General features: G+C 44.6%; 1 long non-coding RNA gene across 1 annotated transcript in view; it reads left to right on the top strand.

Moving 5' to 3' along the window:
• The first annotated feature begins 37 nt into the window (after positions 1 to 37).
• Positions 38 to 25,073, top strand: part of LOC112629994 — a 31,207-nt gene continuing 6,171 nt past the window's right edge. The window contains exon 1 of the long non-coding RNA XR_003120790.1: positions 38 to 281. This is a non-coding gene — a long non-coding RNA (uncharacterized LOC112629994). The remainder of the gene's footprint in view (positions 282 to 25,073) is intronic.

Here is a 25,073-nt window from a genome sequence, read left to right as displayed (position 1 = left end):
CCGCCTCCCCAGCAGCGCGGGCCCCTCGCCAGGCTCTGAAGACGCGGTCTGGCCCTGGCCATTCGGCCCTTCGTCTGAGCACAGTCAAAGGCTCTAGCAGCTCCGCGGCCGAAGCCGCGGGACTTTTCGTGGAAAATGGGACCCAGCCCGGACGCCAGGGGCGCTGCAGCGGACTCTGCGGTAACCTAGCTTCTGCTCCAGGACCTCCACCCCGCAGCGCGTGCTCAGCGGCTCAGGGCGAATCACGCTCTGGTCCCCATGCGCATTTTCAGCCCCAGCCAGTACCTCGTTACTCGCCCTCACGACTTTCATTCTACCCCCTAAAGGTCCTGGCAATCCTAGGCCCCTCCTGAGCATTCCCGCCCTTCCGCCCTTTTGAAACCGGAGCAAATCAGGGCTGGGCGGAAGAGGGGGAGCCCGGGTGAGAGTCATGACTCAGCTGCAGACTTCAAGTGTCTCCGGAGGCCCTGGGGCGCAGGCCCAGCGGGCTCTGGCACAACTCGGCTGTCCTGTGCCCCTTCCCTAGGAGGCTGGGGAGGAAAGGCGGCCCAGAGAAGGCCGGACCAGCTCTCCCCGCCAGCCCCAGGCTCTCAAATGACAGCGGATGCCGGCGACCCGGGATGGGGTCCCAGAATTGCTGGGTTAAACAAGCTCAGGATTCAGGCCTGGGCCTGGGCTCGGGTTCCAGGGTTCTGGACCTCCCTTAAAGGAGGAGCTCCCTGGGGCAGCATCTGGCTCTGCTTGATAGCCCGAGGGACAGGGACCTCACTACCTCTCAGGGCAGCTCCCCCAGTGCGGAGACCAGCTGAGTCTGGGAGACCCTAACCCAGTGCGCTAGAGGAATTAAAGACACACACACAGAAATATAGAGGTGTGGAGTGGGAAATCAGGGGTCCCACAGCCTTCAGAGCTAAGAGCCTGCAACAGGGATTTACCCACGTATTTATTCACAGCAAGCCAGTGATAAGCATTGTTTCTATAGATTATAGATTAAAAGTATCCTTTACAGGAAACAAAGGATGGGCCAAAATAAAGGGTTGAGTTTGACTAGTTATCTGTAGCAGAAGCATGTCCTTAAGGCACAGATCGCTCATGCTGTTTTTTGTGGTTTAAGAACGCCTTTAAGCGGTTTTCTGCCCTGGGTGGGCCAGGTGTTCCTTGACCTCATTCTGGTAAACCCACAACCTTCCAGCGTGGGCGTCATGGCCATCCCTAACATGTCACAGTGCTGCAGAGATTTTGTTTATGGCCAGTGTTGAGGCCAGTTTATGGCCAGATTTTGGGGGCCTATTCCCAACACCCCAGCATTGCTCACACTTGTCCCTGAAGTGTCACCTTGTTGTGGCTTGCCTCTGAGCCCTCTGCCCCAGGGAGGGGTGGCCGCTTGAGCTGAAAGGACTGAGAACATAGGCGTTGAGCCTGTTGGCCATTGCTCAAAGAATGCAGCCTCCTGGTCACCCAGGAGGTGACCCTGCCAACAAAAAGAGTGAAACACTGTGCAATGTTTGAAGAGATTTATACTGAGCCAAATCTAAGTGACTGTGGCCCGTGACATGGTCTCAGAAGATCCTGAGAACTTGTACCCAAAGTGGTCAGGTTACAACTGGGTTTTACAAATTTTAGGGAGACATAAGACATCAATCAGTACTTGCAGGATGGACATTGGTTTGGTCCAGAAAGGTGGGGACAACTGGAAGTGACAGAGGGACTTCTAGGTCATAGGCAGATTCAAAGATTTTCTGATTGGTCGAAAGAGTTAAGTTGGCCAGGCATGGTGGCCCATTTCTGTAATCCTTGCCATGGGGAGGCCGAGGACCATTTGAGCCCAGGAGTTAGAGACCAGCTTGGGCAACATAGACCTCACCTCTGCAAAAAAATAAATAAATAAAAAATAAAAAGAGTTATAAAGACTTAGCATTAATAGAAAGGAATGTCTAGTTAAGATAAGGGGTGTGGAGACCAATGTTTCGTCTTCAGATGAAGCCTTTAGGTAGCAGGCTTCAGAGAGAATAGATTGTAAACGTTTCTCATCAGACTGAAAGAGTCTGTTCTCTCAGTCTTAAGGGCTGTGTTGATGTTACTGCTGGTCAGCTGGGCCTGAATTCCAAAGGGAGGAGGGTACAGTGAGGCATATCTAATACCCATTTCCCATCGTGGTCTGAACTAGTGTTTCAGGTTAACTCTGGAATGCCCTTGGTCGAGAGGAGGGGTCCATTCAGTGATAGGAGGGCTTAGAATTTCATTTTTGGTTTACACTGCTATGTCCTATCCTACCAGGGGAAGGACCCACAGCTGGAGGCTTAGCCCTGGAGATACCAGTGAAGATTGTTGAATGAGAAGCCAGTTGGAGCTTCCAAGGTCTCTACCCACCCTCCAGGCCTCCTCTGCTCCTGCCCCCACCCATTCATTCCCAGTTTCTGCTCTCACAGCTCCCCTCCCACCCACATGCTGTTCCCTCCTCTCCCATCTTCCCCTTCCTGGGCCCAGAGACTGGGAGAGATCCCCAGGGCTCTCCTTGCACAGGGAACTTCTCCCAGGGTGCACCGGCCTTGCTACAATCTTACACAGGGAACACATAAGCAAGAAATACTTTTGTCCCTCTTGGACCCTGAAGCCAGGAGGCCAGGGCTGGGTTGGCCTCCTAACTGCTGTGTCCCAGGGCCACAGTGGTGCCAGAAACCCAGCAGTCTCAGCACCCACAAAAGCTGGAGGGACCCACACCCTTCCCATCGCTTGGTTGCATCAGTCTAATGCAATGGATTTGGGCAGCTTAGGGTGGGTCACTGGCAGTTTGCTGGGGGACTTGCAGGAGTCAAGGTCAGGTGAGGGACTTCTGGGTGCTGGACCTGGCCCTTCCTTGGCCTGGGCTTGGGGTGTCCAAGCCCGCAAAGCCGTGCAGGGGGAAGGAGCTAGGCAAGCAGGGTGGTGGTGCTCCTGGCTCCCTGGGCTCCTCAAGGATCCTCTGGATGCAGTAGTGCTAGACGTCACCTCCAGAGATAGGCCTGCAGCGTTAAGTTCTGGTGGCCATCGCCTGGGTTCCAGACTCCAGGGTGCCTAGACCAGCTCAGTCAGGGAGACCCTAACCCAGCAGCGCTAGAGGAATTAAAGACACACACACAGAAATATAGAGGTGTGAAATGGGAAATCAGGGATCTCACAGCCTTCAGAGCTAAGAGCTCCAAACAGAGGTTTACCCACGTATTTATTAACAGCAAGCCAGTCATTAGCATTGTTTCTATAGATGTTAGATTAACTAAAAGTATCCCTTATGGGAAACAAAGGGATGGGCCAAAATAAAGGGATGGATCTGGCTAGTTATCTGCAGCAGGAGCATGTCCTTAAGGCACAGATCACTCATGCTATTGTTTGTGGTTTAAGAACGCCTTTATAGGCCAGGAGCAGTGGCTCAAGCCTGTAATTCCAGCACTTTGGGAGGCCGAGTCGGGCAGATCACGAGGTCAGCAGATCGAGACCATCCTGGCTAACACAGTGAAACCCCGTCTCTACTAAAAAATACAAAAAACTGGCCAGGCGTGGTGGCGGCGCCTGTAGTCCCAGCTATTCAGGAGGCTAAGGCAGGAGAATAGCTGGAACCTGGGAGGCGGAGCTTGCAGTGAGCCGAGATTGCGCCACTGCACTCCAGCCTGGGCGACAGAGCGAGACTCCGTCTCAAAAAAAAAAAAAAAAAAAGAATGCCTTATGAGGTTTTTCTGACCTGGGTGGGCCGGGTGTTCCTTGCCCTCATTCTGGTAAACCCACAACCTTCCAGTGTGGGCATTATGGCCATCACGAATATGTCGCAGTGCTGCAGAGATTTTGTTTATGGCCAGTTTGTGGCCAGATTTTGGGGGGCTGTTCCCAACATGTCCCCCTTCTTTGATTTGCAAAACAATAAAAGCAAGGGCAGCTTTGTCACAGTGAGTTACTTCTTGCAGGAGTCAGGATCCGCATCTGCACACTGTACAAAGACAACACAGATTAAAAGCACAATCATTGAAATCACAGAGCTTCCAAGTGTTTTTATCCATTTTAATGGGTTACTAGCTGCTAATCTATCTGTGGCTCCTTCAAGCACTCCAGTTCCTGGCATTAAGGTCAGGTGTGCCTGGGATGCTTTAAATACTTGTTCTTTTAATTTTACAAGATCCAAAAACAAGTTTGTAGAGTGTCCTTCTAGATACTTTTTTATTCTTTCCCAAATTTTGATCTTATTAAGCCACAAATCCTTATGTTTAGCTCCTACAATGGGCCATATCATTTGAGGTTGAGGTGCTACTATACCACCACAGTTCAAGATAATAGGAACTCTTATTGTACTTCTTATCATTTCTACTATCTGACATTTTGTTCAGATCAGCTGAACATAGTGTGGCCGTGACACGCAGACTGATAGGTGCAATTCAAGCTAAACATCCCCTTAGGGGACCAATTAATAATGATTCCATAGGAATCATTGTGCAGCACCTCTGCCTGTTCTGCAAAGCAATCTTCCTAAACAAGTAAGTTCATTTTTTCTAACTGGGTCCAATTCTTTTTACAAATAGGTTTTTGAGAGCGGTATGCCTCAATTATAGGAGCAGAGTTATTATGGTAAATACTGAGATCAGAAAGCATGTGTAACTGTGTCATAGAGTGATTACATCCAGGCACTATTGCCAGCCAAGATTGATAAATATGCCCAATAAGTACAATTGTTCTCTGTGTCAGCCCTTGTTGAAGGAATACTCATGGCACTGGTGATCATCACTATCATAGCTACCATTAAATTACTCATTGTGACTGTTGTCCTGCTTTCCTCAGGTTTTCTTCTGCTATCGGTGACAGCTTCTTGATCTGTCCCCAGGTGGGTGGCTGTGTTCGACAGGTGTTGCTCATGACAGTTGGGGTCCTCCTCAGTGTCAGTCTCAACATGGCTGCAACTGGGGGGTCCTCAGGATCCTCCCAGAATCTCTTCCTTGGCATCTGGCTCATGATAAGGTTTCAGGTGTCTTGATGGTATCCAAATCGGCTGCTGATTTTGGCCTGGAGAAATATAAGCATAACCTCTACCCCAAGTTATTATTTTACCTGTTTCCCAACTTTTTGTTATTTGATCTCTCCACCAAATCAATTGTTCTGCTTCTGTCTTTGCAGCTGGTTTCTGTAGATGCTGTTCAGCTGCTGATAACATCTGACCTTTGGGCAGGCTCAAAAAATTTGAAGTTAAGAATGCTAGATTCAGTTGCATCTATGGTGTTCCATATTCTCTATTTCCCCCCCTCTGCTTTTGCAACTGCTGTTTTAGGGAGAGCTTCATTATTTCCACTATGGCTTGTCCTTGAGAATTGTATGGGATACTAGTAATGTGTTTAATATTCCACATAGATAAAAATGTAGTTAGAGCTTGGCTAGTGTAGCCTGTGGCATTATCTGTTTTAATAGAAGCTGAAATACCCATCACCGCAAAACACTGCAAAAGGTGACATTTAACACAGGCAGAAGGCTCTCCTGATTGGCATGTAGCCCAAAGTGAGAAAAGGTGTCCACACACACACGTACATAAGCTAGTCTCCCAAATGAGGGAACATGTATGACATCCATTTGCCAAAGAGAGTTAGGTTCCAATCCTTGAGGATTAACTCCCTGTAGAAGATGAGGAATGTACCATTTGGCAAGTTGGGCATCGCTGGGTAATATTTTTAGCTTCTTTCCAGGTAATGCTGTATCTGCGTTTGAGACCAGAGGCATTAACATGGGTTAAATTGTGAAAGTGTCTAGCATTAGATACTGCAGTAGCAACTAGGCGATCAGCCATTTGATTCCCTTCAGTCAAAAGTCCTGGAAGAGGTGTATGAGCCCTAATGTGAGTGATGAAAGGCTGCATTCTACGCCTAACTGCAGTTTGCAGTTGGGTAAATAAAGTCACCAGTTGTTCATCTGTATGAAATCGTAACTGAGCATTTTCAATTAACTGTGTGGTATGAACCATGTATGAAGAATCAGAAATCACATTAATGGGCATATCAAAAGCAGTCAATACCTCAATTACAGCTACAAGCTCCACTTTTTGAGCTGAAGTATAGGGCATCTGAAAAACTTTACCTTTTGATCCAGAATAGAAGCTTTACAATTTCTAGACCCATCTGTGAGACAATGAAAACGCTTAGCAGGCTGCAGGTTGTTTACCGCAGGAATTGTAAATGCAAACCATTCACAGTCTTGCTCAGCTAAGGGGATAGTAAAAGCAGTCTTTTAAATCTGTGACTATTAAAGGCCAATTTTTTGGAATTGTAGCAGGAGAAGGCAATCCTGGCTGTAATGCTCCCATAGGTTGTATATCTGAATTGATGGCTCTTAAGTCAGTTAACATTCTCCATTTACCTGATTTTTTCTTAATTACGAAAACTGGAGAATTCCAAGGGGAACATGTTGGAGCTCTGTGCCCATTTTTTAATTGTTCAGTAACTAATTCCTCTAACGCCTCCAGTTTCTCTTTACTTAGCGTCCATTGTTCTATCCAAATTGGCTTATCTGTTAACCATTTTAAAAGTACAGGTTCTGGAGGCTTAACAATGTCTGCCATCAAAAATGATATCCTAATCTTTGGCAGGAACTTTGTCTTTCTGCTTGAAGTGGTTCTTTTAAACCTTGCAAATTTTTTTCTAGTCCCATACCAGGGACATACCCCATTTCATGCATCGTATGTTGACTTTGAGGAATACATAATTGTTCTGCAATTAGAACTTGTGCTCCCCATTGTTGTAATAAATCTCTCCCCCATAAATTTATAGGTACAGAAGTTATAATTGGTTGAATAGTCCCAGGTTGTCCATCGGGCCCTTCACAGTGCAAAGGGCTTTACCAACTCCAACTATGTTAAATTGAGCAGGTTGAATTGGCCATGCAGACGGCCAGTGCTGTAGAGAAATGATTGAAATATCTGCTCCTGTATCTACCGAACCTTTATATTTCTTTCCCTGAGTAGTTATTTCACAGGTAGAACTTTTTTTTTTTTTTTTTTTTGAGACAGAGTCTCGCTCTGTTGCCCAGGCTGGAGCGCAGTGGCCGGATCTCAGCTCACTGCAATCTTTGTCTCCCGGGTTTACGCCATTCTCCTGCCTCAGCCTCCCGAGGAGCTGGGACTACAGGCGCCCGCCACCTCAACCAGCTAGTTTTTTGTATTTTGTAGTAGAGATGGGATTTCACCATGTTAGCCAGGATGGTCTCGATCTCCTGACCTTGTGATCTGCCCGTCTCGGCCTCCCAAAGTGCTGGGATTACAGGCTTGAGTCACTGCACCCAGCCTCACAGGTAGAACATTTATCAGTGATTTGATTTACCCAATAAGCTGCTTTGCCTTGTTTATTTGTGCTGCCAAATCCTCCTGTTCGTTTAATTTCACTTTTTCCCATTCCCACATACGGCACAATCGGGAGCTGTGCTATGTGCTCCCTGGCTCTGCTTTCCAGGAAGCAGAAGTAGATATAACAATGTGAATTTCCCCATTGTAATCTGAATCAATGACTCCTATATGTATTTGTACCTCTTTTAAATTTGACCTAGACCTTCCTAAAAGTAATCCTATTATCCCTGCTGGGAAGGGTCCACAGACTCCTGCTGGGACCTTTTGTGGGGGTTCCCCAGGCAGAAAACTCACAGCTTTTGTGCAGCATAAATCTACTGCGGCACTACCGGCTGTGGCAGGGCACAGACATTGTACAGGGCTGAGGGAATGGCCTGAGCTAGAAATGCCCCAGTTTGGAATGGGGCCGGGATGGGCCCCTCATGGCATTTCCCAAAATCGGGTTCCCATCTTTATCAAACTTAGAGTGACACTGATTATCCCAATGTTTTCCTTTTTCACATTTTGTACATATTTCAGGCTCAGCAGTTTTCTTTTTTCCCCTACCTGGCGGCCTGACTCACTGATTTTTTCCTACATTCTTTTTTAGTATGACCATGCTTCCCACAGTTAAAACAAACTCCAGGAAATGAAGTATTTCCTTTATCCACTCTCAGTCCTGCCATTGCCTGTGCCAACAAAGTAGCTTTATGCAGATTACCTCCAATACTGTCACAGGCCTTGATATAATCAACTAAATGTGCTTTCCCTCTGATAGGTCACAGAGCAGCCTGGCAATCAGGATTAGCATTGTTGAAAGCTAATAACTGCAACACTATATCCCGAGCAGCCAAATCTGCAATCACCTTTTTAAGAGACTCCTGTAACCAAGCTATAAAATCCACATACGGTTCTTTTGGTCCCTGTTTTATAGCACTAAAGGAAGGGTATTGTTCTCCACTTGAAGTGATTTTTTTCCCAAGCTCTAATGCACACTCCTCTAAGCTGTTCTATGGCATCATCCTGCGTGACCACTTGTGCATCTAAACCAGCCCAGCTGCCAACCCCCAAAAGTTGGTCTGCAGTTATATTAATTTGAGGTTGGACCTGGGCATTGTGAGCAGCCTGAATGGAAGCTTCATCTGCCCACCAAGCTTTAAATTGTAAGAACTGAGCAGGAGTTAGACAAGCTCGAGTAAGAGTGTCCCAGTCAGAAGGAATCATCCGACTGGAAACAGCAACATTCTTTAACAGTCCCATTACACAACGAGAACCTGGTCCATACTGATTTATAGCTTGTTTAAATTCTTTGAGTAAATTAAAAGGAAAAGGCTGAAATGTAGCTATAATATTTCCCTGTTGATATGGGGGGTGTATTCTAACAGGGAGCTGCCAAGCCTCTAATTTACCCTCTCATCTAGCTTGCTAAATTCCTGCCTGAATAGAACTAAGAGCAGTCGCTCCAGGCACTGCTCGAACAGTCACTGGGGCAACTACTTTTCTCCCAGTGTCCTCCAGAAAAGAAAGAGCTGGAGGGTCAGGCCACTCTTTTTCTTCAAAATAATAATGAGGGGGTGCAGAAGGGTAGGGATGAACCTCTTCCTCCTTTGCTGCTTTAGCTTTAGCTGGCAAATAAACCTGCTCTGTACCCTCTTCTGTTACTTCGTTATACTCTCCTTCCTCCTCATCAGTGTGAAAAAGCTCCAAGGTGGAATGAACCAGACCCCACACTTGTCCCATTGTTACCCTGATGCTTCCAAGCTCCCCTTCTTACTCACCACGGGCATTGCTTTAAGAGTACTCGGGTGTCCTCCAGCTTAGTTCCATGTTCTCCAACCGTCGCTCCGGCAACCCTTCCACCTGGATTGGAGCTCCCACGATGGACGCCACTTGCCAAGACCAGCTCGATCAGGGAGACCCTAACCCAGCAGCACTAGAGGAATTAAAGACACACACACAGAAATATAGAGGTGTGAAGTGGGAAATCAGGGGTCTCACAACCTTCAGAGCTGAGAGCGCCAAACAGAAGTTTACCCACATATTTATTAATAGCAAGCCAGTCATTAGCATTGTTTCTATAGATATTAGATTAACTAAAAGTATCCCTTATGGGAAACGAAGGGATGGGCCAAAATAAAGGGATGGGTCTGGCTAGTTATCTGCAGTGGGAGCATGTCCTTAAGGCACAGATCACTCATGCTATTGTTTGTGGCTTAAGAATGCCTTTAAGCGGTTTTCCGCCCTGGATGGGCCAGGTGTTCCTTGCCCTCATTCCGGTAAACCTACAACCTTCCAGCATGGGTGTTACAGCCATCATGAACATGTCACAGTGCTGCAGGGATTTTGTTTATGGCCAGTTTTGAGGCCAGTTTATGGCCAGATTTTGGAAGGCCTGTTCCCCACACCAGGGTGAGGAGGAGCAAAGGCTCAGGGCACTGCCCAGGGGAACTCTGCAAGAGAACAGCAAGTGTGGACTCGTCCCAGCCCTCAGACTCACTTTCCTCCCAGCAGAGTGGGTCACACAGGTCTTCCTGGCAGCAGCTCCTCTGAAATGCTCTCAGGTATTACTCTAGGGTTTGGAGATATGAGTGCTGGACTTTTCTTTTTGTTTTTTGCTTTTCTATCATTTCTAAAGAGGAGGCGAAGTGGGAAGACAGGGAGGTGCGGGTTCCAGACCAGATGGAGCTGTGGGGCCCTGAGCGAATAGGTGACCTCTGGAGCCCAAGTGCACCAGGGCTGTGGCCTGCACTGTCAGTACAGGTGGTCCTCCCTGGCTGATCCTCTCCCTTGGAGAGAACCCAGTGAGACCTCCCACGTCGTTACCTTTCCTCCATTCACCTGGCCCAAAGCATTTCAACATGAGGAAATCCAGGGAACGGGGTGTGAGTGTACTGTACCTACTCTGTCCTGGACACCCCCAGCCTGCCTGATACCGATGGGCCCCAGCCCCGGAGCACACTGCCTTGTGTCTCTGAACCTAAGCCCCAGGGAGAAAGACCCCCTTCCACCAGGGGGTGGGGGCTGCTGTGTGGGCACCTGGGTGGGCTGAGTCCTGCTCAGTGAGGACAGCCACTCTTATCACTGAGGCATCTGCCTCTGCACTGCAGGCCTCTGGAGCCCCTCCCTGGCCATCCCAGCATTTTGGATCCTCTTTCCTTGCTTTTCCTTTTTTTCTCCCAGTTTTTATCACCAGGGTGACCAGGAGCAACTGGAACAGCACGTGGAACATACCATACCAAGGGTTTGATAACTGTGTGCTAAGTGGATGAAGCCAGGCAGGGCACCAGCCTCCCTCACCCATTGTCCTTGATGCTCCCCAGAGCAGGTTGGCAAGCCCAGGCCGGAAGCTTCAGGAGACACAGTGTGACCAGCAGCACTTGCCTGAGCCTTGGGCCCCAGTTACTTCACCTGAGCCCGTAGGGGTGCAGAGTTCTGTGTGGGGTTGCCAGATCTGCAGGGCCCTCCCAAGAAACAAAAGCCTAGCCCTGGACTCTGGACCTGAGCCCTGGGCCAAGGCAGATCTGTGTGCTGAGTGTGCTTGGGCACCAGATGGTGGGTGCGCATCAGGAGGCTGAGTCCAGAGCTCCCCATGGAAGCTGGGCAGGCTGGGATTTAGAGGAGCTGTAGAAGAAGCACCTGAAGAAGCTGCCATGTTGGCAGCAGGTCCAGCAGTCAGAAAGGGATGCCCAGCTACAGATGGTGCTGGATAAGTTGACCAGGTTATTGCAACTCCAGGGGCTCTGTGCCCAGACAAAAGGACGAGGGTGCAATAAGATATAGGAAAAAGAGGGTATAATGGCAGTGTGATTAGTATTAAACGCAAGATGCAGGTTTGGTTAATATGCACTGGCAGGTGACCTGCTCCCAGCCAATATGGAGCAGACAGAGTAATGCTAACCTGTTGGGAACAGGCCCCCAAATCTGGCCATAAACTGGCCCCAAAACTGGCCATAAACAGAATGTCTGCAGCACTGTGACATGTTCGTGATGGCCATGATGCCCATGCTGAAGGTTGTTGGTTTGCCGGAATGGGGGCAAGGAACACCTGGCCCACCCAGGGCGGAAAACTGCTTAAAGGCGTTCTTAAATCACAAACTATAGCATGAGCGATCTGTTTGGCCCATCCCTTTGTTTCCCGTTTTAGTTAATCTGTAATCTGTAGAAACAATGCTTATCACTGGCTTGCTGTCAATAAATATGTGGGTCAAACTCTGTTCAGGGCTCTCAGCTCTCAAGGCTGTGAGTACCCTGATTTCCCACTCCACACTCTGTATTTCTGTGTGTGTGTCTTTAATTCCTCTAGCGCCAGTGGGTTAGGGTCTCCACGACCAAGCTGGTCTTGGCACCAACCAATAGATTATTAAGAAACTCCTAACGATTTAACAGGAATAGAAGAGTGAGTGCATCCGATCAGTCATTTTATAAGAGGGTGTTACTTAAATACTGCTGTCTTCCAGAGGCAGCTTCTTGAACAAATATTTGAGATCCTCTATAGGTTTACAGGAGTAGACTGTTTTCTCCAAGCAGGTCTGTTGTCCATCAGGAGAAGCAAAAGTTTTTATTCTAGAGACATGGATGCAACTGGGAAGTCCTTCCAACTGTACAGCTGTTGCAGTGGCCAAGGAAACCTGGTTTGGACTCTTTCATTTCTCAGTTAACTGAGCCTCTGGGCTTCCTTCTTGCCGTGTCTAGAGCAGGACCTGGGCTAACATTACCTGACTGAGGTCACATCTTATTATCATATTGGAAGATTGCCTGCTGAACTTGTCCCAAGTGAATGATATATTTTTGAGCCTGATTTAAATCTTCATGTAGAAGAAAGTGGCCAGGAAGAGGCTAGCAACAAGAGGAGTGGGCTGGGCAGATTCATTCTGTCCTGGCTTCCCAGGATGGAGTGAGCAGTCCCTTTCCCAGTGCCCCTCCTTCCTATAGTAGGAACATGGGTTACAGGAGCCAAGGGGCCAAGCTGCCCTCTCTGACTGCCTGTTTGGCAGCTTCACCAGCCTGGCTGTCTCCTCAGCTGGTTAAAGAATTGCCTGCTGAGGCCCTTCACAGTGCATGACAGCTATCTGGGCAGGGAGCTGAACTGCCTCAAGAAGGGACAGAATCACTTTGTTATGTTTCATAGGGGAACCCCTAGCAGTCAACAATCTCCTTTTTCCAGACAGCTGCATGAGCATGGAGCACTAGGAACCCATACTCAGAGGCAAGATATACATTAAGTCTTTTTCCTTCCCTGAGTTAAAGAGCCCTGACTAGGGCTCTGAGCTCTGCTTCCCGAGTGGAAGTGCTTGGGGCAAGGGCTTTTGCTTCTACAATGTGGTTCAGGCCAACAGCAGCATAGCTTGCCTTCTGGACTCCATTTTCTACACAGCTGCTCTCAGATATAAACAATTCTTTGCCTGGATTTTCTAAGGGGGAGTCCTGCAGGTCCATTCGGCTAGAATAGGTCTGCTCTAAAGTCTCCACACAAGTGTGGTCCAGTGTCTCCAAAGGGGGCGAGGGAACCAGCATGGCAGGATTCAACATCTAACACACCTTTAAGGTTCAGTCGAGGGTGTCGAGCAGCAGGGCCTGCTGTTAAGTCAGGCTTCCCCAGCCAGTGGTGTTCTTTTATTTCTAACACATTCAGGACCTGGTGAGGAGTGTCAGCCTGAAGGGGTTGGCCTTGTGTGAGCTAAGAGGTCTCTTTGACCAGCAGGCTGGTGGCCACCACTGCCCTAAGTCAGCTGGGCCTCCTCTGGGCTACTCAGTCCCATTGTTTGAAAAGTAACCACTGGCCATTGGATGGACTCCAATTGGAATTAGAATATCCAGGGCTGGCCTGAACCTCTCATATACAGATAGGAAGAAAGGCTTCTACAAATCTGGGAGTCCTAGGGCAGAGGCCTTCCTAACTCAGATTTTAGGGTTTCATACACTTGCTGACAGGCTTCTACCCAGTGGGATGGTTATTTTTCTCCACACTTGAGTGGGTTTAAGTATGAGGCCAAAGTTTAGGATCTAAACCCGGCAGAAACCAGTCATCCACAGAAATCTATGCAGCTGTCTTCTACTACCAGGGACCAGTAGTGAAGTGATGGCCTGCTTTCAGTCTGGGGCAAGCATCCTGGCTTCTGGGGTAAGTATGTACCCTGGGTATCAAACCTGTGTCTGGGAGACCTGGGCCTTTAAGGGGAGCCAAGAGGGTCAGTAAATGGATTCCCTTCTCTAGAGGTACTAAGACTTATATTGCATTCCCCTGGAGGGAAACTGAGGCTCCCAGGTTGGATAATAGATCATAACCTATTAAAGGAAGGGAACTCTCAGGAACAGAAGAAATAATGAGTAATAGCCTTAAATCCAATTTCACAAGTCAAAAGAAAGGCAAATCATTTTAACTTCTCCTGGCCATCTATTTCCATCACCATACAGTTGGCATTGCAGAGGTCCCACAGGTTGGGTCAGAACAAAGTAGGTGGTCCTAGTATCCAATAGTTATTCAAGTTTCCTACCTGCCACGTTGAGAGTGACCTGAGGCTTTGCAGTGGTGATGCTGACAGAACTCGTCAGGACTGCAGCTGGGTGAGCACTTGGGCTCTGACCAGGAGAGGGGGTGGCCTTTTCATCCAAGAGTTTAGCATCAAGAGGAGTGGGTTGGGGAGACTCATTCTGTCATGACTTCCCAGGATGGAATGAACAGTCCCTTTCCTGGTGCCCCTCCTTCTTATAATAAGAACATTGATTGTGCCTCAGTCCTATTGCTGCTGGTTGAGGTCTGGTCACTCCTTGTCTGGAGTGTTTCTTTTACCTAGGGTCACCTTGAGGCAGACCTGTAATTATGGCAGCCAAAACTTTTGCCTTCTTTTTCATTCTCTCATCCTTTTTTTCCTCGTCTGCCTGGTCCTTATTGTTAAAAACCTTAAAGGCCTCCACTATCCTTATCACCTGAGGCGTCTTCGGGTAAGATTCCAGTTTCTGAAGCTTTCTCCAAATGTCTGGTGGAGCTTGAGTTATTAAATGCATGGTAGTTGTATGTTCATTTTTATAAGAAACTGTCAAACTGTTTTCCGTAGTGGCTGTACCATTTTAAATTTTCACCAGCTGTGTATGAGTGATCCAGTTACTCTACATCCTTTTCAGGATTTGGCGTTGTCACTATTTTTTATTCTAGCTATTCTCATAGGTATGTGGTGATATCTCATTGTGGCTTAAATTTGCATTTTATAAAGTATAAGGATGTTGATTAATTTTTAATCTGCTTATTTGCCACCCATATCTGCTTGCTGACAAAATGTCTGTTTATATGCCTTGTCCATGTTCTCATTTTTTTTTTTCACTGTTGAATTTTAAGAGTTCTTTATATATTTTAGATAAAACTCTTCTTTGTCAGATTGTGGCTTGTAAATATTTTCTCCTAGTCTATAGCTTGTCTTTTCATCCTAATAACGGAGTCAATAGCAAAGCAAAAGTCTTAATGTTGGTGAGGTCCAGTTTATCAATTGCTCCTTCTATGGATTCAGCTTTTGGTGTCAACTTTAAGAACTTTTTACCTAGCCCTAGATGGTATCTTTTCATGATTTTTAGTCTAGAGATGTCATCTTTTTATTCATGATATTGGTAATTTGTGCCTTCTTAGTCATGATCAGTCTTTCTAAGGATTTGTAAGTTTCATTAGTTTTTTTCAAATAAGCAACCTTTTATTTTGATTTTTGGTGAATTTTCTATTAGTTTGAATTTCTTCTTTCTGTGGATATATTTGCTATTCTTTTTCTAATTTCTTGAAGTAGATACTCAGATCTCTGTCTTTCAGACTTTTTCCCATTAATAGATGATTTTAGATCACAAGCTTCTGTTAAGCATATCTTTGTCACTATGTCACAAGTAATAATAGGTCATACAATAGTATAAATCTTTTTTTGAGAAACAGTGTAATTTTTTTGAACACTGTGTCATGCAGGTTGGAGTGCTGTGGCATGACCATGGCTCACTGCAGCCTTGACCTTCCGGGCTCAGGTGATCCTCCCACCTCCACCTCCATAGCAGCTGGGACTACAGGTGTGCACTACCACACCTCACCAGTTTTTAAAATTTTTGGTAGAGATGGGTTCTCACTATGTTGCCCAGGCTGCTAACTCATGGGCTCAAGCAACCTTCCCACCTCACCCTCCCAAAGTGCTGGAATTACTGGCATGAGTCACTCGCTGTACCTTGCTTCAGTATAATTTAATACAAATACTTTCCAACTTCCTTTGTGACTGTCTTCTGAGACTTAGAATATTCATAAATTTATTTCTTATCTTCCAAAGCTTTGGGGATATTTTATTTTTTATATCAGTTTTTTATTTAATTGCATTATGGACAGAAACATGCCACATGATTTCAAGTCATTGACGTTATTGAGATTTGCTTTATCCCCAGCATATGGACAAAAATTTGATGAACATTCCATGTACACTTGAAAAACCTGTGACTTTTCAGTTGTTTGGTGCAGTGCCCTGTATATGTTAGTGGGCCAAGGTTGTTAATGATGAATGATGTTCAAATATTGCATATCTTTATTAATTTGCTGGATTGTTCTGTCACACACTGAAATAAGTATGTTGAAATTTACCATTTCATCTTTTATTTCTGTTAATGTTTGCTTTATATATTTTGAGGCTATGTTAATAGATGCATACACATTTAGAATTATTATATCCACCTGTTGGATTTACCCTTTTGCAATTATGAAAAGACCTCCATTATAGTAATGTTTCTTGTATCAACATCACTTTTGTCTGACAGTAGAAACTCTACCAGATTCTTTTACTTAGTGTTTGCCTGGTGTTGACTCAGTTTACCTAAGTTGACTCACCTCCACACCAGCCATCCCCACTCCACCTCTGTGGCTGGCCCTAGCTCCGCAAACCCATTTCTGCTGGGCCAGCTGGTGCTGTGCTGAATTCTCCCACTAGGGGCACCAGAGAAAGCGCGCAAGGCTTGGGAAAGATGGGGGACGTGCTCCTTTCAGTTTGCTTCCGGTTTCTTTCCCAGGCTTCCAGTCTAGGTGCCACTGGGGCCACGTGTCTTCTGGACGCTGCTGGTTCACCTGACAGGGGCACTTCCCCACCTAGCTGCTAAAACTGGACTGCAGGTTCCCGACTCTGCAAAACCAGCTTTATCTCCCAGCTAGATACCTCAAACCACTGCCAGGGATGCCTCATCTCGGGGGTCTGGGTTTCAGGCCACAGGCCCTTCCAGCTCAGACCCTGGCAGCAGCTGCCCTCCCTCTACAGAGGCCAGATCCCAGTGTGGCAGCTGCCCTGGGGTTCCTGGGGAGTGCCTCAGTTTCATGAATTCCAGCTTATCAGTTTTATTAATTCTCCCCTTTGTACCCCAGACTGAGTGGTGGTTGTTGTTTCCCTGATATGTGGGCTGGCAAACCAAAACCTGAGACCACAGCCAGCTGCAGTCCTGTGTTTGTACAACCTGTGAGCTAAGAATGTTATTTATTAAGTAGAATATTAATAAATAATAAACAATACTGAGTGTGATTTTTTTTTTTACTTAAAGCATCTTCCATAGGTATATATGAAATTAAAATACATTTTTTTGGGACACAACTGTTTTAATTCATTTTCATATTTATTACCTCTTAGCACAATGCTTGAGCCTTGGAATACTTTTAACTCCTTTCATTCCTCTGTCACCTGTGTTACTGTGGTGCATACAATTATTCACACTACTTATATTCATTATATTAAATCTGCTGTATAATTTTTTACTTCTATGTATTATATTCCTAAAGGCCTTGTTATTATTGTCTTATCCAATAGATTTTCATTTATATTAACTAATATTCTTTCCATTGCTTATGTTTGAGATAATTTTTCATACACCGTTTGGATTCCTTTAGTGTGGTCTGATGGTGATAAATTCTATGAGGGTGTGTTTCTTTTACTTTGTCTTTACTTTTGCATTTTGAAGGGTATTTTGTTTTGTAGAACACTCTAGAATTAGCAGTGATTTTCTTCCAGCAGTTTCACAATGTCCTTCCATTGTCTTCTCTCATTGCTTACTTTATCTTTTTGGAATTCAGGTATTGGTCTTATTGTTGCTCCTTTAAGTATTGTGGCTGTTTGCTCTGGCTGCTTTTAAGACTTTCTCTTTATTCTTGGGTTTCAGAAGTTTTGCAATGATGTATCCAGGTATGATTTTTCCTTGTATCAATTCAGCTTCAGTTTCTTTGAGTTTCTCAAATCTGTGGCTATTTTCTATCAGTTTTCAAAAATGATCTCCTATATCTTCAAATAATTGTGTCTGTCCCTTTCTCTTAGTGGATCCATGGTCTATCAGTTAGCTACTGCTGCATAATTAGCCGCCCCAAAGTCCACCGATGTGAGACATCCATTTTCATATCATCACTCATGGATCTATGGGTAGGCCCAGCTCAGCTGGGTAGCTCTGCTTCTCACTACAGATCGTGAGTCTACTGGGATGGTTCTACAACACACGTCTCCCATCCTCCTGGTACAAGTGGTCTAGCTGAAGCATTTTCTTCTCAGGACGATGGTGGGGGCATGAGAGAAATCCCAATCACACAAGCTCATCTCATGTCTTTGCTTGTGTCACTTCTGCTGATTATCATTGCCTGAAGCAAGTCATGTGACAACGTCCAACATGAATATCAGGGAACTAAACCGAGTCTTTGGCTGGAGGAACTACAAAGTTACATGGCAGAGGGTACCGTATAGCAGAGGTCCCCAACTCCACAGTCCGTGGCCTATGAGGAGCCGGGCCACATAGCAGGAGGTGAGTGGCAGGTGAACAAGGATTCCAGCCTGAGGTCCGCCTCCTGTCAGATGAGCAGTGGCATCAGATTCTCATAGGAGCACAAACCCTATTGTAAATTGTGCATGTGAGGGATCTGGGTTGCATGCTCCTTATGAGATTCTGATGATCTGAGGGGGAACAGTTTCATCCCGAAACCATCCTTCTGCCTCATCCATGGAAAAATTGTCCTCCATGAAACTGGCCCCTGGTACCAAAAAGGTTGGGGACTGCTGTTGTATAGCGTAGGGTGAAGAAACAGAGTCAATAATTACATCGACTTATATACAACTATGCCAGACCTTTTCTCCATGTGCCAGGTATCAAGGCTTTTTCTGTATTCTCCATTCTTTTTTTAAATTTTGTGATCTTCAGTCTGATGGTTCCTACCCACCATTCTAGTTTATTCTTCCTTTCTCTGATTGTCTAATATGCTATTAAATTCACCTCTTGGGCCTTTCTATCATACTCTTGATTTCTATTTCATTAACTTCTACCACTTTGTTATTTTCTTAATACCTACTTTCTGACTTTTAAAATGGAATTTTTTGTTGTTTGCTTTTGAAGTAGGGTCTCACTTTGTTGCCCAGCTGGAGTGCAGTGGCACGATCATGGCTTGCTGCAGCCTTGACCTCCTGGGCTCACGGCATCCTCCCATTTCAGCCTCCTGAATAGCTGGGACTACAGGTGTGCACCATCATGCCCATCTACGTTTCGTATTTTTTGTAGAGATGGGGTCTCACTTCGTTGCCCGGATTGGTCTCAAACTCCTGGGCTCAAGCGATTCGCCAGACTTGGCCTCTCAAAGTGCTAGGATTACAGGGGTGAGCTCACACGCTTGGCAAAATCGAATGTTTAATGTATTACTTTTCCAATTTTCTTCTCTCCTATTATAAACATTTAAATTTCTAACTGATTTATAAATTTATCCTTGAGTACTGCTTTAGCTTTATCCTGAAGGGTTTTTTTTTTTTTTTTTTTTTTTTTTCATTTCTGTATAGATTTTTAACTGTTCAATTTAAAGTATTTTAAAATTTTCAGTTTGGTTCCCCCCTCCAGTTGTTTTAGAGACAGGGTCTTGCTCTGTTGCCCAGGCTGGAGTGCAGCAGCCCAATCATACCTCACTGTAACTCAAACTCCTGGGCTCAATCAACCCTTCTGCCTCAGCCTCCCAAACAGCTAGTACCATAGGCATGCAACACCACACCCAGCTATCTTAAAATTTTTGTAGGGTTGGGGTATTGTCATCTTGCCCTTGCTGGTCTCAAACTCCTTGGCTCAAGCAATACTCCTAACTCAGCCCCTCAAAGCTCTGGGTGGTTTTCCATCTTTGAGAAGAAGGCCTGATCTGTAATTGCTGGGTGCAAGGTCCCACATACGTATATTCAATCAGTCTTGTCAATTATCTTGTTCAATGTTTTCACTATACTTTGTAGTCTAGATCTATCAATTATTGGGCAATGTGTGTTAAAATATTTCATTATATTGTCGATTTTGTCAAATTTTCCCCTTATTTACAACATCTTTTACTTCCTTATATTGAAGCACCTCTGGAAGACATATAATTTTAAATTGTTAACATATTTTTATAGTGACTTGAATATTTTGTCATTTATGTCTATTAATATTTTTGCCTGGAGGTCTATTTATCTCATATGAATAGTGTAAGTCCACTATATCTTCTGCCATTTTTTGTGTGATTAACTTTTCTGTGGTCTTATGTTTTGGGTGTATCTTTTTATGGATGAAAACAAAAAATCAGTATAATAATTAGCTTTGAACTGGTGATTTTTTTGTTTTCTTTTTTGAGACGAGGTCTGACTGTTGCCCAGGCTTGAATGCAGTGGTGTGACTGTGGCTCCCTGCAGCCTAAAACTCCCAGGCTCAACCCGTCCTCCCACGTCAGCCTCCCAAGTAGCTGGGACTACAGGTACACACCACCATGCCTGGTTAACTTTTGTATTTTTTTTTTTTTTTATTGTAGGGACGAGGCTTTGCCATGTTGCCCAGGCTAGAACTGGTGATTTTATTTGTTGTCATTACTGAGGCATAAGGATATATTTCTATCGTCTTGTTTAGTTCTTTTTATTTCTTTTATGCTTTTCACCATTCAATATTGATCTCTTATTTTTCTATACATACACAGAAGTTTAAACCTCGATTTCTATCATTTTGCATTTTGGAATTTACTCTTTATGTTTAAATTTTTTTTTTTCCCCCTTTTGAGACAGAGTCTCGCTCTGTCACCCAGGCTGGAGTGCAGTGGCGCGATCTTAGCTCATGGCAACCTGTGCCTCCTGGGTTCAAGCGATTCTCCTGCCTCAGCCTCTCAAGTAGCTGGCACTACAGGGATGTGCCACCATGCCCGGCTAGTTTTTTTGTATTTTTAGTAGAGACAGGGTTTCATTGTGTTAGCCAGGATGGTCTCGATCTCCTGACCTCGTGATCCGCCCACCTGGGCCTCCCAAAGTGCTGGGATTACAGGCTTGAGCCACCATGCCTGGCCAAATTTTTTTCCACATATCTGAACCTCCTTATGAACTCTGCAAAAACTACAGAACAACTCTATCACCTCCCTCTTTCCTTTTATGCCACGTGTGTCTAGTATTATCACTCTTCTTTAAGCCCCCATAAATTGGAAATTCTTATTGTGCTATCTATTCAATGATAGTTTTGATTTTTCCATATGTCTTAGTCCTCTCTAGCTGCCATAATAAATTACCACAAACTGGGAGGCTTAAACAACAGACATTTATTTCTCACAGTTCTGGGGGCTGGGAAGTCCAAGATCTAGGTGCAGGCAGATTCAGTATCTGGTGAGGGCTCACTCTCTGGTTCATAGATGGCAACCTGTCATTATGTCCTCACATGGTGGAGAGAGATGGAGCTCTCTGGTGGCTCTTCATATTAGGAGACTAATTTTACCAGATCGGAGGCTAACACCTATGACCCCATTTAACCTTAATTACTTACTCCAAATGCAGCCATTTTGGAGGTTAGGGCTTCAATATGTGAATTTGTGGGGTGGGTAGGAAAAACAACACAATTCAACCCATAGCACCACACATTAATATATCTTTTTCTATGATTCCTTCTTTCATTGCATCTGCCTGAGATTATTTTCACTCATTTTAAAGAATATTTTGGGAGTTCATTTAGTAATGGCTGAGCAGTGGTAAACAATTTCAGTTTTGTATTTATCAGAAAATGCCTTTATTCAAATATTCAGTTCTACCTTAATTTCCTGTCATTTTCTTTCAACACTTTGGAGACACTAGTACACCATCTTCTAAATTCCATGTTCAAATTGAGAAGTTAGTGCAAATGTAATTGTTGTTATTTTTTAGATGTGTGTCTTTTCTCTCTGGCAGGTTTTAAATTTTCCTCTCGGCTTTGGAATCCTGAAGCAATACTCTGAATGTGCCTCAATATGATTACTTTGTCTGAGTATTAATGTCTTTAATCAATTTTGGAAAAACCACTCATTGTTAATTCTTTGAATATTGTCTGTACTCTCTTCTTCTGAAATTCTGCTAATTTCTATATCAGACTGTCTAATTCTATTATCCCTGTCTTCTAGTTTATTCTTTGTATTTTCCAACTCTTATTATCTCTGGGTCACATGTGAGTAGTTTCTTCAGCTCATGTTCCAGTTTCTTATTCTCTCTTCATCTGTGTCTAATCTGTTAATTCAATTTATCCCTTGAGTTTTAACATATGGTGGTTATACATTTTTTTACTTCTAGATGGTCTCTTTAGATTTCTTTTTATTTTGGGGGGGTCAAGGCTGCCCAGTATTTTTCTGATGGTATTATATTCTTTCCTGATGCTTTCTATGATTTTTTCTTTCTTTAAAGTTATTTTAGTTCTATAAAACAGTGATGGGGTCTTCCTATGTTGCCCAGGCTGGTGTCTAACTTCTGGGCTCAAGCGATCTTCCCACTTTGGCCTCCCAAAGTGCCGGGATTACAGGTATGAGCCACCATGCCCAGCTGATCTTTTATTTCTTTAAGGAAACATATTTTGTATTTGATATCTATTTTTTCCAATGTTTGAAACCTTTTATGCTCTAATTCTACTCACTCTTTGCTTCCTGTTTTTATTTTTCTTTTGTAAATTTTGATTTATAGCAGATTTATGGAGACAGTATCTATGAGAATTCTATGATTTCTGGACTCAGAGTCTATTCCTTCAGAGAGAATTTTCCTTTGATTTCCAGGCATCTACAGAGTGAAACCAATCCATTATTACCTTACATTTATTTCTTGGTTCAGAGTGTAGTGTATTTAACTAGTAATATAAATACAAACCCTGTACTCTGGATGTTTCTGGATTCTGAGGTGAAACTTCTCTTCCTATTGGTACCTTCATGCAGAGCCAATAGTGAGGCAGACAGGGTTGTGCAGACTGTGTCTTTCTTCCTAGTTTAGTATTTAATTTAAGGTATATCCCTTCCTAAGCTCCTAATTTATGTGTTTTTTAAATTTTAACTTCCTATCTTATGGACATCCAGTGCCTTGTCTCCTATCCCCTACATGTGGCACAAGATAATTACAGAAAAGCAAACATTCTCAAGGCAGCTTCCAGCCTCCTGACTTAACTCCCATGTTGAATCATGATCCAGTTCCCATTTTATTTTTGGCCTCTGAAATGTTCGTGTTAACTTGGCATAGAGTTGAAAAGGATTTAAGATATTTTTTCATTCAGGATTTAAAAGTGTTTTTTTTTTTAATTTTTTTTAATCTGAGCAGCCAGAGAATCAGATGAAGTGTTTTATAATACAAGAGTTTTAAGCTATTGCAAATAGTCTGAATATCATGTCCCTCCAAAATGTTGCAGTCTAATCTCCATTGCATTGGTGTTAAGAGGTGGGGTCCTTTGGGAAGTAATTAGATCATGAAAATTCCATCCTCTTAAATGGGATTAATGCTGTTATAAAAGAGATTGAAAGGCTCATTCTAGCTCCTTCTGCCACATGAGGACACATAGAAGGTGTCATCTATGAGGAACAGGCTCTAATCAAACATTGGCTATTCTGGTGAGGACTCAAAAGAAGAGAAGAGCTATAGAGAAAATCCTGTCTTCTTGGAGATTATCCAAGTGGTCATGATCAAAATCTGGGTAGAAACATGGACAGTAAAGGCCATTCTTATGAAGTACCAGACAGAAATGAGGGACAGATTTTATCAGAAACTGAAGGAAAGGCAATCCTTGTTACTAAGTGACAAATAACTTGGCTGAATTGTGTTCATGTTCTAGCCTTTTGTAGAAGGAAGAACTTATCAGCAACAAGGTAGAATATTTGAAAGAAGAAATCTCTAAGCAAAGTGTTCAGGGTGTGGCACAGCTTCTCTTGACTGCTTATAGTGAAATGCAAGAAGAGAGTCACAAATTAAAGACAGAATTTATCATCAAAAGGGAAGCAAAACTTGAATATCTGGAAAATTCTCAGCCGACAATATTGTAAAGAATGTGAAAGTGTGTCCAGGAGAGAAACCAAAGGTGTGGTCAAGCAAATGTTTGATAAGGAGACTAGTATGGATAGAAGGAAACTGTATGTTATTCATCAAGACAATGGAGGAATGATCTTGAGGGCATTTCTGAGACTTTCATGGATGTCTCATCCACCACAGGTCCAGAACACCAGGGTCTTGGGAGCAAAATGATTTCAAGGCTTTGCTCTCTGCATTCCAGTTCTGGGCCTGCATTGGCTGTTACAGCTGTGGCTCAAGTAGGCCCAGGACCAGTTCAGAGTGCCCCCCGGGAGGGCAGCATATGTGGTAAACCTTGGCAGCATCTGTATGGTACCATTTCCACACGGGCTTTGGAGGAATGGTTGCCTCCACCTAGATTTCAAAGGATGCCTCAGACAGACTTAGGGCACAGGCAGAGAACAGCAACAGATGTGGCAGGGGTCACTGGAGAGAGCAATACCCAGTGGCATCATAAAAGCAGGGCTGCCCTGAAGACCCCAGACCAGTAGAGCCACCAGCATGCAACTCCAGCCTGTGAGAGGTGCACCTAGCAAAACCAGGAGGGCAGGCTGCAGGGCTGCCAAAAACCTTGGGGGTTCAAGCCCCACTCCAGTGTGTCCAGAATGTGTGGCGTGGATTAAAAAGTATTTTGGAGACTTAGATTTAATGTTTGCCCTGTTGGGTTTTGTACTTGATCAGGGCCTGTCACTCCTTCCTTCCTATTTCTCTATGTTGAAATAAGCATGTTTATCCTATACCTGTCCCACCATTGTATTTTGGAAGCATGTCACTTGTTTGATTTTGCATGTTCATGGCTGGAGACAAATTTGCCTCAGAAGAAATCTTACCTTGAGTCTCATCCATATCTATTTTAGGTGATACTTAGATAAGACTTTGGATTTCAGACTTTTGAGTTGATGCTGGAACTACATTAAGACTTAACTGAAGTTAAGAGTTTTGAGATGGAATAAATTTATTTTAAATGTCAGAAAGGCATGAATTTGGGGGCGGGCAGGGGCAGAATGGCATGGTACAAATGTTTGTGTCCCTCCAAAATTCATATTGAAACCTAATCACCATTGTGTTGGTATTAAGAGGTGCAACCCAGCCCGGCGCGATGGCTCACACCTATAATCCCAACACTTTGGGAGGGTGAGGCGGGTGGATCACCTGAAGTCAGGAGTTTGAGACCAGCCTGGCCAACATGGCAAAACCTCGTCTCTACTAAAAGTACAAAAATTAGCTGGGTGTGGTGGCAGGTGCCTGTAATTCTGGCTACTCAGGAGGCTGAGGCAGGAGAATAACTTGAACCTAGGAGGTGGCGGAGGTTGCAGTAGGCCAAAATCTTGCCACTGCACTCCAGTCTGGGTGACAAGAGCGAGACTCCATGTCAAAAAAAACCAAACAAACAAAAAAAAGAGGTGCATCCCTTTTGGAGGCACCCCTCAAGAATGTGATTCATGCCTTTATGAAAGAGACCGAAGGGA

This window comes from Theropithecus gelada, chromosome 8 (assembly GCF_003255815.1).
Source record: "Theropithecus gelada isolate Dixy chromosome 8, Tgel_1.0, whole genome shotgun sequence".
NCBI classification, from domain to species: Eukaryota; Metazoa; Chordata; class Mammalia; order Primates; family Cercopithecidae; genus Theropithecus; species Theropithecus gelada.
The sequence above is the reverse complement of the archived record's forward strand: the minus strand, read 5'-3'. Positions and strand labels throughout refer to the sequence as shown.